Here is a 17,909-nt window from a genome sequence, read left to right on the forward strand (position 1 = left end):
AATGTTCGAAAAATATGCGATAAATTATAGTGTATGCATAACGAACTGTACGCTGTACGTTGCACCAACATACAAATGTACATGATCTTTCCTAGCAGGAGGAATTAATTGTCGCCAAAGAAAAAGAGGAAGTGGGTTATTGTTATAGAAATATGCACTTTTTACTTTAAGCTGTTAAGCACACTCCATTAAGCGCGCTCTTAACTGAGAAAGCTGCTTAGCTCCAATAGGCGCTAATTGTCTTGTCATTATGCTTTTTCTTAGCATAAGTAAGGGCTTCCTATGACTGCGTTATTATTATTATTGCGATAACAATTATGTGGACACTCTAGACACATTTTTGTGGTTGGCGTCGGTGTCGCCGTGATGTTCCGTATAAATTCCAATGGCGATAACACAGTCACCGCGCGCCGTATGCTGAATGTGTGAGTGAAAGTTTACGAGGGTCAGCCGACGATCACGGCTCAATCTCGCGCGCGCAAATTAGGAAAGCGGGGAGGAAGCGCGCCGCCTTCCGTCGCGCGCAAAGCATCGGGGGGAGGGGAGGGACGGGGTGGGGTGGGGGGGCCTCTACTCTGGCGGCTGCTCCGTGCGGCGCGGCATGCGGGCGCCCATATCTTGAAAGCGATATGCGACGTGGACAAAGTGCGCCGAGTACTGGTAGCTTCGTATGCGCTGTGCTTACGATTCCTAGTTCGCGTGTTGAAGCGAACTAAGCGTCAATTCGCTCACCGCTGCTGCCGCCGCACTTCTTCACTCCAGCGTTATGACCGCGAGTTTCCGCGGTCATCGAGTGAGATGTGTCCATGTTTACCTGTGCGCGCGTGACACCGTGATTGTTAATTAGTAAGCGAATATTTACAAGTTTATACAGCCGATAAATCTGCTTTTTTTTACTTCGTGTAGCCGTCTACTAATTTGCTATAGCAATCGATGCTTCGGCTTTCAGTTGAAACTGCGACTTTTTATTATTATTATTGTTATTGTTGTTGTTGTTGTTGTTGTCTGTGAGACAACAATAACAAACGTTTGAGAATTCTGGTACTTAAAAAAATAACGAAAAAGATGCGTTTGTAACGAGTTTACCGAGTGGTAATCTGAAACAAGCAGCCCATACAACCATGACTCCACGCGCAAGGTCATTATATATGCTTTGCTTTACCGAGCTGGTACTCTGTCTTTCTCACTAGCTTTCTGACTTTCTTCTTCCGCCATCTAACCTACCGTCTTCAAAGGCTTCTGAGAACACAGCATACTGCACAGAACACGAGGAGGTCGCCACCACTGCTAACAGTCCTTACATATACATGCGCTTTTTTTTTTGTCCCCAGTAGGCATTCAAAAGTTTAACACATTGGGTTGACACTTTCACTTGGGGCAGGACAGTAAAATCTTGCTTTCGATCTGCTGCCTATATTGTATAGGAGCGGAAGGTAGTCGCACGTTTGGGTATGTGGAATTGGAGCGACGTCCCCTTCAGTCTTGGGGCGTGCAAAGAGCGCTCGTGCCTGGGTGGGAAATTATGTTTGTTTGCCCTACGCGAAACCCGGAGCGCTTAATTTTGAACTTGTCCACTGGCCGCGCTGTGTCGATGAGCTTGCTGCCCTGATGAGAGCGTCCCCTGGAGCGAAGCGGCGGCCAGCGGGTCAACGAAAGCGCGCTTCTTCTGCCCAGGCTCCCATTGAGAGAGAGGGAGAGAGAACCGAGCGCATGCGCGCAGAGCGTAACAACGTCGCGGAGATTGAACTGCTGCACTTGCGCAACCGGGTGAGCAGCGGCAGGGCGACTCCTGGGCGCCGCGTCCATCACCTCATGCGCACGCGGGAAGTCACCGTTTAGGGCTGAATTATGCTTCGCTGTTATCGCTCTTTCAGTGGACCCGCTCTGTAGTCGCTGTGTTTACCATCTGGACGTTGCGGAACTTTTCCGGCGCGGAGAGCACGCCCATTGTGCTATAATGCGCGCGCGCACTTTGAGCCGATGCTTGTAGGCGCTATGACGTTTTGAGGCTGAGCACGAGTTCGCGAGTGCGCAGAACCGCGTTTATGGAGAGGTTGTGCATACACGGGGACACTATAAACGGTCTCTAATTTATAGGCATTGAATCGTCTCGGTTGACGCAAGAGAGCGACTGTCAGAAGTCGCTTGGAAAGGTGTTCGTCCTGCAGCTGACTTAAGTTATCTGAAGATTGAGGTGGTGAAATGAAGCTTTCGTTTTCTCGGTAATATGCGACCGCTCGATCCCCACCTGATGTCACAAATGTATTTAATATGGTGTCTTCCACTTCTACGGCATCCTTAGCCAAGGTTGAGCTCTGCGACGTTATGAAGTCAATCAATGAAACAATCGTATACGTACTTGGGCACGCGTGCGTACCGTCACCGGGTAAAAAATTCACCACCAAACTGGCTGTTCCTGTGCACCAACGCATGTCATAATGGCACACAAAGTTTCTGGGTGATTTGTCTGTTGTGGTTTTTTTACCTTTGTGCCGGACGAATCCCATTACTTAAACGTCGTCACTAAAGTTTAACATCTCCAGCGTCCCATAAAGGATGTCTCTCTATCACTTAAGTTTGCACGGGTTCGGGAACATGTTATCTGAACAACTCAAACGAAGTAGAACTTTGTATCGTCAGCGCGAAAAGATGCGCCGGTGCGCTCCGCACTCCACGTTGCAGGCCTCTTCGCCGCGCATCGACTTCAGTCGCGAACAATGAGTGCTCTATAAATCAAGCGTCGTTTTTGTTGCGCACGCAATTACGCGTCTCGTGCGGTTGACGCGCGGGCGCTTATCGCGCCCGAACAGCCGACGCACCATTATTTTTGGCTCGACAATCACTACGCGTAAAATCGGCACCGTGCCGACAGATAATCGCGCTCTGTGCCAACGTACAATTACGCCCTGAGAACCAGTGGAAACATGATCGTGCGGGACCGGCGGTATCAAGTCCAGAGAGTCGCTATGTGCTCTCATGAAAGGCAAATTACCAGTCACTGGGGTGGGTGCCGTCCCCGTGATGCCGCGATTGCATCTCGCGATCAGGGCGGTAGATATCGCAAACACGCACCGCATCCGCCGCAGCGCGGACTGCCGCTATTCCCAAATGTGTACGGGTGCGCATTGGTGCGCGTGCATGGCGGCCTGCTAATGCGTGCGCACGTGCGTGCCTGGGTAATGTCTGCGCGCGCTGCTTTGCGGGCGCAGAATTAAGAGAGCGAGATCTGTGACCAGACGCAACTGTACGGTTGTTGGAACTGGTACTGGGACTTGGCTATAGCGTGACAATGGCGTCTCGCCGTTCTGCTAGCTACACAATCATGTAACCACACAACCAGTAGTTTAGAAAAGCTGCTTTTTCACTTTTGAGCCGATCGACAGAGTCATGTGGTATTGGATTTGTTTGTTTGTTTGTTTGTTTGTCCCAAGCAAATGACATGTAGTTGTCGCTGAGAAGTTTCGCAGAGACGACATACTATTGCAGTTCTTGCAAGATTCCCAGCATTGCAGCAAACATGATAAAGGTCTACGTCAAAAGCTTATATGCTGTTTTGACATAATTAATGAGCGCCAAAATTAAGAAAGAAAAGAAAAGAAAAACAACCCATGCACAAAACATGCATGCTGTCTTCTATTCAGGCACATAGCAATGTGAGGCGACCTTTGGCCCTGTCCTCTCTTCGCAGTTCGGAAGCCAGGATCGAAAACCGAAACTATGATGACGTGATTAGGAAATATCAACGTTCTAGCCTCTGCTTTACCACAACGTGTGTTTATCATGAAGTCACGTCGTTACCATGCAGGACACATCACGATCTCCCTCAAAAAAGGTGTTCGATGGCTTCGTGAAACAAAATATGCGGATCCCACGCACTGTGAGAATGGCGGTAAGCGAAGCTTGGTATGCTGTTTGCTTTGATTGACGATAATTAGCGCAGTTGTTAGCGGCGAATGTGTAATTTCTTCAGCGTTTAATCCAATACGAGAGTGGTGAGTTGATGTTAAATGTTACCTTGCTGCACCCATCGTAGAGTGTATAAGCGCGACTGGACGAGGACGAAGAAAGAAACAGATACACAGACACAGCGCTTCACTTTCAACTATAGATTTTATTTTCGCACGCGTCGATAAATATATACCGTGCGAGCGGAAACAAACGTAACAGCAAAAAAAGAACATTGAGTGGTACATTTCGTTGAACCGGACACGTGTGCAAGGCAATGGAAAAAAAGAAAAAACATGTACTACAATCGTCACAAAGACAGACCAAGGAATCGTATCTCCTTTTCCGATAGTGACACCGACTCGTCCAGTCGCGCTTATACACTCTACCATGGATTCTAACCAACTAGCCCGCCAACGTGTTTTAACCTTGCTGCACCACTGCTATTTGTTTGCGTAGTCCACGGAACACATAGGAAAACGTGTTTGCTTGAGTTGTTGTTGTGCGTCATTGTTCATAATCTCTGAGAGGATTTGGCATTATCATTCCTCCTCCTGCATACGTGGTCAGCACTCTGTTGAGACGCCAGCTCCAAGCGCTCTCTTCAGGCTATGGGCGATTGTAATGTTTACGCTATCACAGCCCAGCACGCGACCTCCACATTCCAGCTCTTGCATTTCTGTCGCATAGTAAAATAAGTACAGCACGTGCCTTGCACAAGTGCGAAACGCTACCGCGGCGCCGCCGGTCGGGATGCGCGGAGGCGAGCGCCATCTGGTGGTGTTTCAAGAAACCCGCGGAGCGCGAGCAAGACCACAACAGCAGCGCGCGGAAAGTCGAGGGAAGAGGCAAAAAAAGATTCGCTTTAAAAATAAAAGAAAAAAAAACACCCTCAACAATTTTTTTCTAAAGTAAAGCAAAGCCTGCGTGAGTGAGGTGTTGTTCAGAGGAAGCACAAGCTACATTGGTCGTTATGCACGCACCTCCCGCAGCTGTCGAACGGCCCCTTTCACTGATTATAATAGAGGCGCTTTCTCGTACGCTCGGTGCACTAAGCCGCATTTCTCACTGTTTGTTTAGCACCGCTTTACAGCGTTGAGCGATATCTCTTTCGAGTGCATGTCGAGCAACGCCCAGCAGCGCACCTGTAGCGCCTCAAGAAGACGACGACGAATAAACAGCAGGGAGAGCGCGAGGGAACGATAGCGAGAGACCGGGGATGGGCGCATTCAAAACCAGACGGCGGAAAAACGCCGCACACTGCCCTCCCGGCGCGATCGCGAAAGAGGTGTGTGCGCGAGCTATTTTCTCCGGCAGCGCTCGGGACCAAAGCCGGGTAGCCTGTTGACCGAAGCTCCTGGGCAATCGTTCATCGCGGCTCGATGCGCCCATTCTCTGGCGCGGAGCGGAGTGGCCCGTAACGCAGCGGCGTGATGCAAGCGCCGCTTGCGCAGAATGGGAAGGGGGGGGATGCCCCCGCCGAAGTAGAGTGGCCGGGCGCTTCGCTCCCGGCGGCGCGGATGAGAGCCGCCCTGTACTAGCTGCCCCTACTGCTGATGCGACCGTAGAGCTTTGGTGGGGAGGGCAGGCGGGCGTTGTCTCCCCCACACGCGCGCCCACCACACCCCGGACCAACGGCACAGCGGGGGAGCCGCTCGCACTGCTCGCGTCTGCCACGAGTGCTGCTGTAACCACGGCAGGACTGAGCGGCCCAGCCTTGCTACGCCGCGGCGCATGCAAAACTCGCTCGAATTGCGCATCTCGAACCGTCCCACGCGCTCTGTGTCCAGCGTCGCTCGCGCTGCAAGGAAACGGACGACCGTTCCCCAACCTGCGCTTCCGACCGATCGCTCCTCCTTTTGCTACATTTATAGCCCGACGTCTCCATTCACGCAGACGCAATTTGCGACTGCTACTCCGTGCTGTATAGGACTGCGTGGTGCAAGATGCTGGGGATACGGCTCCCTTAGCCAGAAAACAATGAGATTGTAGTCCAGATGATCCCTCGCATATACGAAAGGAGAGCAAGCAGAATTACATCATAGTTGGGGCGACACGGCTTTCTGACAGGCGGATTGGCGCAAACGCTTCAATTTTTTTGGACCCTTTGCCTTGTCGCACTGCGTAGCTTTCATCCACCCATCGGCAGCAGCGTAACTATAGGTTAGATAGTCGGACAAGCTGTTATTGAAATCAGGCAGAATAAATTAGCGCATCATCATCACAAGCCTATCTTAATGTCCACTGCAGGACGAAGTCCCTGCGATTTCCAATTGCCCCTGTCTTGCGCTAGCTGATTCCAACTTGCGCCTACAAATTTCCTCATTTCAACCCCCCAGCTAATTTTCTGCAGTCCTCGACTGCGCTTCCCTTCCCTTGGCACCCATTCTGTAACTCTACACTCTTAAGGTAATTTACACCCTTTGGGGCTTATCTTGTCCCACGACAATAATTATCATCTGTCTTGCCCAGATTTCCTTTGTTTAACGCTGCGAGCCCGGTACTTCCAAGTCATGAATGACTTGTGCGTTATCAGCGTAACACAACATTCTCGACAGGAAAGTAGCGAGCGCCGAGTTTTCCATCTGTTATTCCGTCTTCTCCTGACTCTTTTCCCCGGGTCATGTCTTGCAAGGCACTTATAACTTCATCGCTAGTTATAGAAGGAGCCTTTGTATTCTGTTCATCACTACTTCGAACGAAGGTAGCGTGGCTGCTCTGGTTACTGTACAGGCCAGTATAGAATTATTGAGCTGTTTTTTACTATATCATCGAAATTGTTGATGACATCACCGCATACACCGCGCTTATTTTCATTCAAGACAAGAAGACGATATTCATGTCACGCATGTTATGTCTTAATCTTCTAGTTTTATCACATGTCTGCTTGGATCATATTTAATTCATTTACTTCCTGTCCCAGGATACGATAGCCATTCGGTCTTTAGACTAACATCCCTACCCTTTCCCTCGCTTTTTTCTCTCCTATTGTGCCTTGGTCTAGTCACTCCAAAGCAGTTAACGCGATAGCTACACTTGCAATTGCAATTTGCACAATGACTGTGCGATTTATGCGTGAGCATGCCTTTTCTGGCTTAAAGAGCTGCCCTGAAACGAGCGCTAGATTTAAGGGGTCTATTTTTGCCACGTGCACACGTACACGTATACCTACGGTTCCAACAGCTCTACGGGAGCAGTAGTTGTTCCATCGAATACCATCTCTCTGGGGCTTTAATTTTCTCTCATTATACGACGTCGACATCAGCAGAACCTGGAGCTCTTTAAGGTGCGATCAATTACGTGCTCCAGCAGCCACCTTATTGTTGGACCGTTTTCTGAGTTTTGAAGGCGGCCCTGCAGACCCTGCACTTTACTCTGCGTCATGGATTACACGAGCAGCACTAGCGTACGAAATGAGGCACGCTCATCCCCAAGCGCTCGAGAATGGACAGTAAATACTATTTCAATGGCGGCCGAGCCATTGCGGAATTGTCAGCAATGGCAGTGCAGATGAAGATGCACGTTCGACTCAACAACATCTGCGGGTGCCCATACCGCTCTCGAGAACGGATGGTGAGTGGATGCTTTATCACCTTCTCGTCACATCACACTTATAGAATGAAATTCACAAAGTTTCACCAACTCCTGCTTGTATTCTCTGACCCTTACTTCTGACTTCGTCTGCCACACGGAATCTCCAGTCGCAAAACAACTTCATTGTGCCGCATGTGGTTGAGTGTCGCATTTGTGAACGCTTCTTCAATTTTGATAAGACTGGCCAACAGTGCCATGTGCAATATTTGCGCGTGTGACGAGATAAAATAGCCCTTTCTTTGCCACTGCCCATCCTTCGACGCTCAATGATGTGCTCTTCGGTGTGCTCTTCGATGTGCTCTTTCGGAGGAAAGGATCCCGGAACCTTGAACTGGCACTCTTGCATGCACAACGCTTCTTGAAGACGAAAGGACTGCATATACGAACGCTCGTGACTGTTAGCAAACATTCCTCTGCGGGTGAGTTCACACTAACTGCGTTTTTTTTTTTTAATTTTTGTAATCTTCCGCTTTTCTTATCTATCTTTCCCCATTTTGCTCCCTATGTGTAGGGTGACCAGACAGGCAGGCCCTTGGTTAACCTCCCTGCCTTTCCCTCTTCGCTTGGCTCTCTGTTGAGATACATTATGTATACACTTGAGCAGCGCTGGTAGTAGGTGTATTTAGTGTTCAGCCGTAACACGGGGCCATATAGACTTTGAGCAGGCACACTATCACTAGCTGTCATTGTTTTTGCTTGTAGACATATGCTGTATTAATAGGCTATATTATGCATCATCCTTTTCATCCGGAATAGCATGCTTCGTTGTATGGCCAAGCACACATCTCCGGCATCCGTTAACGAATGTCCGTCTGTTTCCGTCATGTATCCAACGGGGAAAAAAAACGCACCTTTCTTTCCTTTCGCTCTTAGAAAAGAATGAGAGAAAGAAAGAGGAGAAAGGAAAGGGAGAAGGCAAAGATGTTCATCAGAAAAGCGACCGGTTGGCTCCACTACGCCGGGTGAAGAGAAACAGAAAAAAAGGAAAGAAAAACGCAGGGAGAGCAAACTGAACAGAAAATTTGACTTGTTGCCCTACACTATACGGTACGGAGTAGGAGAGCGTAGAAAGACAAGAACGAAATAGATACAGAGACAGGGCACGTTCATTGCCCTTAGGAACGGCAACGCTGCCTTTGTCGATCACCCTATGCTATACCACGGCTGGCGAGGTCGGCATTCCAATGTGGTCAGTTCCGAAAGTGGCCTGTGATGGGCGCCAGAAATGTGCAATATATACAAAACCAAAAATCTTCAAGAGAATGCGCGCGCGCATCGAAATGACGGAAAATATTGGAGACTTCCGGCGTTCATCAGGTTCCACTTCTAGGGCGTAGCAGCAAGGGGGTCTTCTGCGTTACTGGCATTCTGAATGCGTTTCATGGATCTGTAAGTGTACAGTCAACTGCGATATGAGCTGCAGCATGGTGCCCACGTTCAAAAGGACACCAAGACCGCACGGCGGCGCCGACACACGAATAACTGGAGGACTAAATACCCTTATAAATACTGGTATTTATTACACCAAGTTTTCGTAAGTAGGCGCCGTCGTTCAGTCTTGAGGCCCTTTTCAGCACGTGCACCGTGTTGCAGCTCATATTGCACGCGACTGTACATCGTTGTCAACATTCGAGTGCGACTGCATTGAAAGCGCAGCCCGCGATGAATCATAGCAGAACCCGCTATAGCGGAATGCTGGTTCCTCAGTTTATATCGCGCTCGCTCGGAGAGTCGTCCTGAGCTCATTCGGGCTCTTCAGAACCATAGAAGAGTAAAGAATATACGCACCTACACTTGGTGACTCCAAAATAAGCACCACGATGCACATTCGTCGTGCTCCATCAAGAGGCTCCGGGCCGCACTGCTGCCTTTGCTCGCTTTGACCACGCGGAGCACATCGAGAAGCCCCGTAAACAGTACTCAAAACCAGAGACAGCGGCTCAGCGGAGTTCTTGTAGGAGACGGCTCTAAAATAAAGTGTTTGCGGCTCTCCCACAAGTGGGTATTTATTTGAACGAAAACATTCAACGTCCAGAAGGCGCAGTATAGTCTTCCCCGCGTGAAACTTCGTGTCACAAGGTCATACTTTGAGCTCTTTACGCAGTTAAAGAAATAGAAGTAAATGAAATCGGCGCGCTCAAGAATGCCAGCTCTACTGCCAAGACCCTCCTCCTCCTTTCACTTCCACACAGTCTCCTTCCTTAATTTTTATGCAGCCGAAACGACGAATGTTCTTGAAGATACTAACTTCCAGTTTGCAGCGTTGTGTATCCTGCACGCCGAGTTCAATTTAGAGTCCCCGTTGCATGCAGAGTCAGACGTCAAGTAAACTGCGCTTTTGTTGTGTTTGGGGACCTAACGTGTTTGCTGACTGAGCAGGGAAAAATGTTGATTCGCAAGGTAAGGTAATGGTGTAAAGTCTCAAGTTTTTCTTTTTCTTTTATTTCTTTTGTTTGAACACGAAAAGACTAGGTGAACTCGGTGTAGAAAAAAAATGATGACAAAGATATTCACGGATATGCACCCACAGCGCCTGCGAGTATGTCGCGCTGCTGAATTTCGCGTGTTCTCTGTCAAGCGCCGCCGAAGCGCAGTTCAATACGGTAAGGTAGAAAATGTCTCGCGCGAAGGCTTCCCGGAAAGCTAGACTGACGTTTCGTTCGATCGCTTTCCATTTCGTGTTCCCGGCTAAGAAGCAAAAGACAGCCGGGCGACTTTGGAAGAAAACACAGGCCTAAGAAGATCCGTGACTTGCATGGGATTTGGCACCTGGTGAAAGACGTCAAGTTGTATCGGGGCCACGCTTAGAACCGTTCCTCCTTCCTTCGCTACGTCAAAGCTCGCCGAGAGCGCACGTCACCAAATATTTAATCGCAAAAGCCTGGAGCGCCGCGCCGGAGGAACAAGCTACCGCGCTTGACGCGCAGTTTCTAGCGCGATTTCTGTTTCTGTATAGGCATGCTCGCAGACGAAGGCGCACACCTCGTGAGGGTTGTGCGTGTATTGCGAATGCGACATCCCAACAGGTGATATACCGGCTCCGATTCGAGGCGTCTCTGTCAGCCCGACGTATACGATTCGTTAAAACACGAATTATTGTGCAATATAAGTAACGTTCGAGGATAAAACGTATGGATTTCTTCCCTCTCGCTCACAAGTGCTTCCGATTTCGAATATCATTTCTGCGCGCACGATGCGGAATAAGAGGTAAAAAAATGCAACAGCTGTGTGTGTGACAAGTGGCATTCCCTTGCTATGTACCTTAAAATCGTTCCGTGTAAATTTAACTCTGTCGGCGTGCGTTCGGGGCTCTGACATGCACCCACTCTCCCTTAGTACCCACTCTCCCTAAGCTTCACGTTGGGTGAATGCAACAGGCGTATACTTACAGGTCGTAGGACCGTTTGCGCTGTTAAATGCGTAAAACAATAGGCGTGAAATCATTAAACAAAAAGGAAGAACTCTAACCGAGTGTCTGAGCGCCTGTCAAAGCGCCAAAAACGCATGACCCACTGCTACGCCTCACGCCATCTCATCCCTGAAGGAGGAGCCGGTCGGGCTCCGAAACGTCGGTCTTTTAAAGTAAAATTTTGATTGGGCTTTTTCCTTCTCTTTAATACAGTTTTCCCCAACTAGGCAGATATATATGCTAAATGCTTGTTTACCTTTGATTCTATTCGATTCTTCTCTCTCTCCCTGTTATCTTTGTTTCCCCTTTCCCGTTCCCCCGGTGTAGGCTACCCAACCGGACGTTATTCTGGTTAACCTCCCTGCCTTCTACTCTTTCCCTCGTTCCTATACGTGAAGTCATATTTGCGTTGCCCTTTGCCGCGCATTTCTGAAGTTGGGAATGCTTACCAGCTGCCGCACTGTCGATATTGTAAACAATCGAAATCGCGCCAATAAGACAAGGGACAAATAAAGCATTGACAAATAATAAAGCTCGCAAATGAAACCTTTATTCGTGTTACATAGCATAAATAGAAACACACACTGTCTCGTATTACAGTGTATAACACACACTAAATAAAACCCAGCAAGACGCAGACAAGGAAGCGGTGAAACAAAACTGCAATAGGAGTACTTATCACAATCTGCAATAAAAGCAACGAGTCCTTCGATTGCGAAGTGTCCCCTTTTTTCTTTCTACTTTGCCTTCTAACGCTTATTTCGCAACTTGCTACACTGAACCGTGGTTGGTTAGCCCAGATCGCTATTTTACTACAGCTTACCGTTCTATTCGCCGAATCTTCGCGCGCCCGCGCGCAGCTCGCGCAACGGCTCGAAATGAATTGGTGGACCGCTGCCCACCCACCGCCGTCGATTCGTGGGGGCCCCGAAGTTTGCCGAAGCCGCGTACAGGCGGCGTACCATCCCGCGTTCGCTTTTCTCCTCTCCCTCGAAACGTTTACGCTCTCCCCTATTCAAACAGGAAAAAGGCGAGAAGAGACACAGCGTGCGGGCCCCTCTCTCTTCTACGTCACCTCCTCCTCTGCGCTTATGCCCATCCTCCTCGCAGCGGCCACGGGGAGCGCCTGGCGCGCGCGGGCGCTCGAGGTGGGCTTTCGGGCAGAACGCGCGTGGCCGAGACGGGAGTCGGGACCCCGAGCTCGCACTGTTCGCCTTGTGCCCTGCGGAGAAGGCTTCACCGCGCGACGGCCGTGTTTGGCGGCGGCGGCAGCATGTGAGCGCATCTCGGCGTTGGGACGGACGCCCGGTTTGGAGCGTCGTCGTGTGCGCTTTCCGTCGCTCGTAGGGCCGCCTGTTGTACTCACTCTCGCATCGTGTGGATACCAGGCGGCGTGCCACTGCCTGCTTCGGCATCGCTTGTGTCCGTCCAAGTTGTGTAGTCGCGGGTGCGGCTGCCGCCTCCGCACTGGACTCGCAGCTGCTCTTGCCGGTGAGTCTTTGCGGTTGACAACCGTTTTCGTTTGTATCCACGCGGTACAGTTGGCGAGATGAGTCGGGCTCTTCGAGTCGCTGAATGGTGACCAAAGCCCGAAAAAGAAATAAGTCTGGGAGTAGTTATTTCAGACGATTCAAAACATTTGTTTTTCTTTTTTCTTTTAAAGATTGCACATTTAAGTGCGGTGTATGGCGCGATGGTTTTTCTTGTCGGAAGTCCTGCTTGGAGGGGACTACAGTGAAGAGTAGTCCCGCCCAGAAAAGGCGGTGAAAGTTAAGCTCCCAGTGAGATCGACCAGTATAAAACAAAATAGCGAGATTGATTTTTTCTGGTAACTTCTCCGGATTCTAAGTAAAACTAGCAGCATACAGGAACGCACCCAACAAGCGTACTTGTCGGGTGCGTTTCTTGGTGCAGGCTTAGTTTACCGCGGTCTTCTTACTTGTCGTCGCCTTAACAAACTTTACTCCCAAATGAAGGAAGCTGGCGGAAAAGAAAGAAAGCCATGTGAATGCATGTCGCCCTGTCGCTGTTCTTTGTTTGCAAATTTAGACTGAAGGCGTTTCGTTGCCTTTGAAAGGAGGTTTATTTACACTGAAGAGCAGTCACTCCGGGCAGAGCGCTCTATCCTAAATTCAGCGTCAATCTCTCGTGAAGCGTTGACTATGCTGCCGTTGTTGGTGTTGGTCTACTTAATCAAACATAAAAAAAGATGCGCTGCCCTAGAAAGGAACCCCATCCCTGGCAACGCATTTCCGAATGACCCAAGACACAAATGGGGAGCTGGCAGTGGTGGGAAAGGGGCTGTCGGAACTCGGTTCCCTTTGATTACCGCCACCGCCTGCCAGTACTGGCAAAGGGCCACTGCCGCCGTCGGTGCACAGAGCGGGCGTTGAATAATGGCTGCAGGAAGCAATAATAAGACCACCCCGGGCGTTCCTCACCTGATTACTAAACAAGATGGCAATCGTTACCGTTGCGCTGCCAGCTCCGCGTGCACGGCAAACGCGCGATGTCGGCGATATTTGCACTGCGCGAGGCGTTAATTGCGTCATTAGCGCAATTTTCCTGGCGGAATTCCTTTCACCTGCACTGACGGCGCTTGCGTGTTGCCCCAAGAGGGGAGAAAAAGAAAGCACTCGAGCACACACGTGTACGCACACTCTGACTTCTGACACAACGTTCCTTCGCCGGCAATTTGAGACCAAGTGGTAGACGTATTCGGGGAACAGTCGAAGAGACCCATTACTGCGAAATAACGACAGAATCACGCACAGTGCCGCCGGACTATAGGAACAGCGATACGGTCTTCGGGGTTTCTAGACGCATCAAAAGAAGCATATAGCGCAGCCGATGATTATTTACTGCGGATGTAGCTTCGGGGAAAGTATAGATCTCGGTTTTATCTTCGCTACTAAAATACATCTTGGCATGCTAATATACTATTATCTAGAAGCTTTTTGCTTCGGTCGTTCTGTGCCAAGCGAGATATTATGTGACGTACACTATATATGTTGTCATGTATTTATCAAAAAAAAAAAAGAAGAAGTCATTCCCTGGGTTCAGTTTCTCAGCTTACGTGAAACCGGCTCACGTGAATATGCCATTTTAGTGGTTAGTCGTGCTCGCACAACTCTAGACGCAAGTTATTTCAGTGATTTCGACTGCGAAGCGTGAGCCATTGCGGAAGCGCGACATGTACGCGATAAACACGGGCCTCGGCGCGTGTAGCACACTTGAACGCCAAGTGGCAGCACAGCCCGCAGAAACGTGTCGCCGGAGCTCTTGAATAGCGCTGCAGCTGCACAGTTTACACGAGCCGCGGCGCGCGATGAGAAAGTACACTCGACTCTTTGTCTTGCCGTCCTGTCGGGCAGCAACGCCGCGGAAATCTTATCGGCAAGCGACACGGCCCACACTGGATCGGGCCCCGCGAGCAGCGCGCTTTGCCCCTTCGACGGGCGGCAATATTTCTTTCCAGCGCGGAGAATTTTGTCGTTTGTCAGCAACCAGAGATGAGAGGAACCGAGCGTGCGTGTTATGCTCTGCATGCGTCCAGAGCCCCCTTCACTCCTCAGGCCTTGCGCTGAGGTCTCGGGGGTCATGGTGGTTCGCCTCGGCTGCCTCTCTCTCGGCTAAGAGTGCGCGGCCCGTAGCAAAGAAGTCGGGTGCTCTCTGTCGCGCGACCCAGGAAGCGCCTCAGCAAACTACTCCATCGAAGATGCTGCCGGCTTCAAGACACGCAAACATCGACACGCACGTGCACAGACGTGCCATGCACGCATACACAACACCTCGCCCAGCCCCTATCCTTTCCATCTGACTCTCTCAACCATGGAGGAATCGCCCTTTGCCCCGGAGAAGTGCGGCCCACACTCATCTTACATAAACGGCCCCCAGTTTGAGCGTTGCTCTTGTATACTCTGTGAGCGAGGTATGCGTCTGTGTCCTATTCCGTCATCTTCCACTCCTGCCATCCGGCTATACCGTTTACGCCACGCCAAGCGAGTGGTTAAACAAACCTCCGCGGCTTTCTTCAAGCATTCTGCTCTCATTCGTGTACCATCTGCCTAGCTTACATTTTATCTGTAGGACGTGCGGTAATTTTCGTGGTAGCCACGTCTGCCTTTTACAAAAGCTAGGCATCGACACAATCACTGGTGGCCCCACACCGTCTATATATAGCCAATGTCTTTCGTTTACTGAATACACCACTGATGGTCAATTATTTCTAGCCACATATATACTTAACGTTGCTCGGAATCAGGACTTCAGACATTCGACTTCTGAGCAAACATCCTGAGTAAATGACAAAGTAGAGGCCCCAAACGAATGAATCCAAGAGCAACGCTAAACCTTTTTGCCGCTCTCAAGACAATTTGACGCGGAAATAAAGGCGTTGCTTCACAGCTTACAAAAGAAAGGCCTTACAGGAGCTATGAAGATGTAGTGTTTTCTGAAAGGCCCGCAGTAATTAGGCAGAGAGTTCTACGACTGTTGATTGAGTTTCTTCGAGACACGTAGTTGGTCAACGTTTGGTGACACACCCTTGCTAAAAGCGTATGAGATGCCCGGGCGGAATAATTGCTGGCTAAGCATGCCAGGCTACCCCGCCTGCAACACCACCACCTGTAAGTTGTCGCAGCGATAAGCAGCTTCATCGAAAGAAGTGAAATTGGGCTAGTTGATCATGGTCTTGAACGACGGGCATGATTAGCGCCGATTTGAACGAACTATGGGTTTAACCATTTTTGTATGCGTTCATCTAGGTGTATTCAACCAAACTTCGCACTACACGCCCGACGTTCATGCAACTGTCTGCTCACATCTAATGGAACCCGATGATTATCCGGCGCGCCTCGCCAAACGGCCCGAAACTATACTTTCAATCTACCCGTGCCGCTGTAAGCACCCTAATACATTGAAGACTAATAAGTAATAACAAATAAATAGTGAGTGACGCGCTTTCACGCTGGTGTTGGTCTGTCTGTCCTTTAACCAACTCGCGAGCAATTCCACAGAAAAGCCTCAACAGGCTGACATACAAGGCGACCATAGAGTGTTCCAAGGAAATGTTAAGACAAAAAAAAAAGAAGAAAAGTAAACGACTTCTGACGTATCTATGTAATTTAAGTAAATTCACCTGACATCTCGCCATGTAGGTCAGCTTATATGAAAACTTGAGTTACGATGTGCATCTGCCTGCTATGAGGCTAGGTCAAAGTATTCGTGCAGTTAGGAAACTGCGGCATCATTTTTTTTTAAATGCGAATTCCAGCGGCAGCCATGGCTTTCATTTTCCATATAGGCATGCATGCCTTCCGTACGCGTTGACTCGTTGTCGTCATCACGAATAATTAAAGCATAATTGTGCGCACGCATACGCAGCGGGTCATAGACGAGCGAGAGGGACGCGGTCCGTATTAGGGTCGCACCCCGATGACATCAGAGAACAATCATTCATATATAACGATTGCGACATGCGTCTTATCTATATTGACGCTTGCGTCATGAATAATGCATGCATAAAAGCCCCTTGCTGTAAGAAAAGTAGAACTTGCCCACTCTGAAGGCTATATATAGGGCACAACCAAAGTGATCGAATTCGCGTTGGCTAGGTTTCAGCTTCAATGCACACAACAAGCACAAATTCAGAGGAAACAAAATGAAAGGGTGATGAATGAGGAGCATACCGCACTTAGCGGGAATTCCTGCGTCTTACAAAACACTCCTACTCCCTTTTTCTAGTGCGAACTTCAACGTCGATTAGAAGAGCGAATCATTCGGTGTGGATGAGTCAGCGTTTTAATTTCTCGGGCATATCACACCAAGTGCTGTTGATATTTTTTTTTTTCTTGAGAGAGGTATGTATGGGTAACGGTTGCTTATACATTGGGTTAAAAATAAAACGCGATCAAAACTGAGGGCAGCCAGTCGCATCATGGCCACATGATGTCTCTGTAGACATAGCTCTTTATAGGAGCCGATGTATGTCCCGTTGGAGAGTTGCGTAATGACGTGGGCTCTGCGAGTTGCTTCGTGCCATTTTTGCTGACCATGCATTGATTAATGCATGTGCCGTAAAGACCTTGCGTGCTTCTTGCTCGCATGTTAACTCGCATCGGCGCAGGCCGGTGAGCGCCGACACGAGCGCGCCCAGTTGTCCGAGCACCGGCGACGGTGACGTCGCCTTGCGCGCCTCGTCGTACAGACAGGCTGGCCCGCCCTGGCGGGGCTACCATCCCAGGGCGGTGCGGAGGGCGTCGTTTAGGGCCCGGCGCGTAGGTGCGCAAACCTGACGCTCGTGTATTTGCCGCCGACGCCGCTGCTGTAGGGTGGGGTTGCGGAGCATGGGAAACCACATGGTGCTCGCGCCGGGTAGGAATGACATCAGGCGCACTCGGGGGCAGCCTGCCTCGGGGCCGTCACAGGCGGAGGGGAAGAGACGAGCGCGGAAGAGGGGGCCGGGCGGTGGTCGGTGGTGAAAACGCGCCCCCTCGGCAGCACACACGCAGGGGCCAGCTGAAATGAACCTGGCCGGCTTAAAGAACCGCGCGGCGCCGGGCGTGTCATCGGTGGCAGCCGCAGGGAGGAGAAGGCGGGGCGCTGCCGCTGAGATATGGAATCGGTTTCCAGGTCGTCAGCTTCTGCACCTGGGGGTCTCGCGCGCAGCGTGCGAGAGCGCCGCCGTCGCCTCTTCCCGCGCTCCCGTTGATCACGCGGGGCGCGTGGGCCGTGCTCGCCCGTCAGCGACCGTTACCCTCCTGCTGGCAAATCTCGGCCTCGAGATTTTGCTTCTCTGTTTATCTTCAACTTGCTCTCTTCGCTCTCTTTTCGCGCTGGTAAACGAGGACGTTTTCGGTCGTTACAGGGCGGTGAAGATGCCCCGTTCCATATATTTTGTGTACCCGTCAGCGTTCTTGTTATTCGTTTCTTTTTTCGAGCTAAACGTCAAAGAATTCAA

At 50.2% G+C, this 17,909-nt stretch overlaps 1 protein-coding gene across 3 annotated transcripts in view; it reads left to right on the forward strand.

Annotated features, from left to right (window-relative positions):
* The window catches only part of Ddr (discoidin domain-containing receptor 2), a 723,836-nt gene that overhangs the window by 530,399 nt on the left and 175,528 nt on the right, over positions 1-17,909 (forward strand). The window contains exon 1 of one of the 3 annotated variants that reach the window (XM_050195290.3): positions 12,134-12,439. The exons of the other annotated variants lie outside the window; for them this stretch is intronic. The gene's annotated coding sequence lies outside the window, so the exon portion shown is untranslated. Of the gene's footprint in view, positions 1-12,133; positions 12,440-17,909 lie in introns of those variants that run through there. 3 annotated transcript variants of the gene reach the window in all.

Source organism: Dermacentor andersoni, chromosome 1 (genome assembly GCF_023375885.2).
Source record: "Dermacentor andersoni chromosome 1, qqDerAnde1_hic_scaffold, whole genome shotgun sequence".
Lineage (NCBI taxonomy): Eukaryota > Metazoa > Arthropoda > Arachnida > Ixodida > Ixodidae > Dermacentor > Dermacentor andersoni.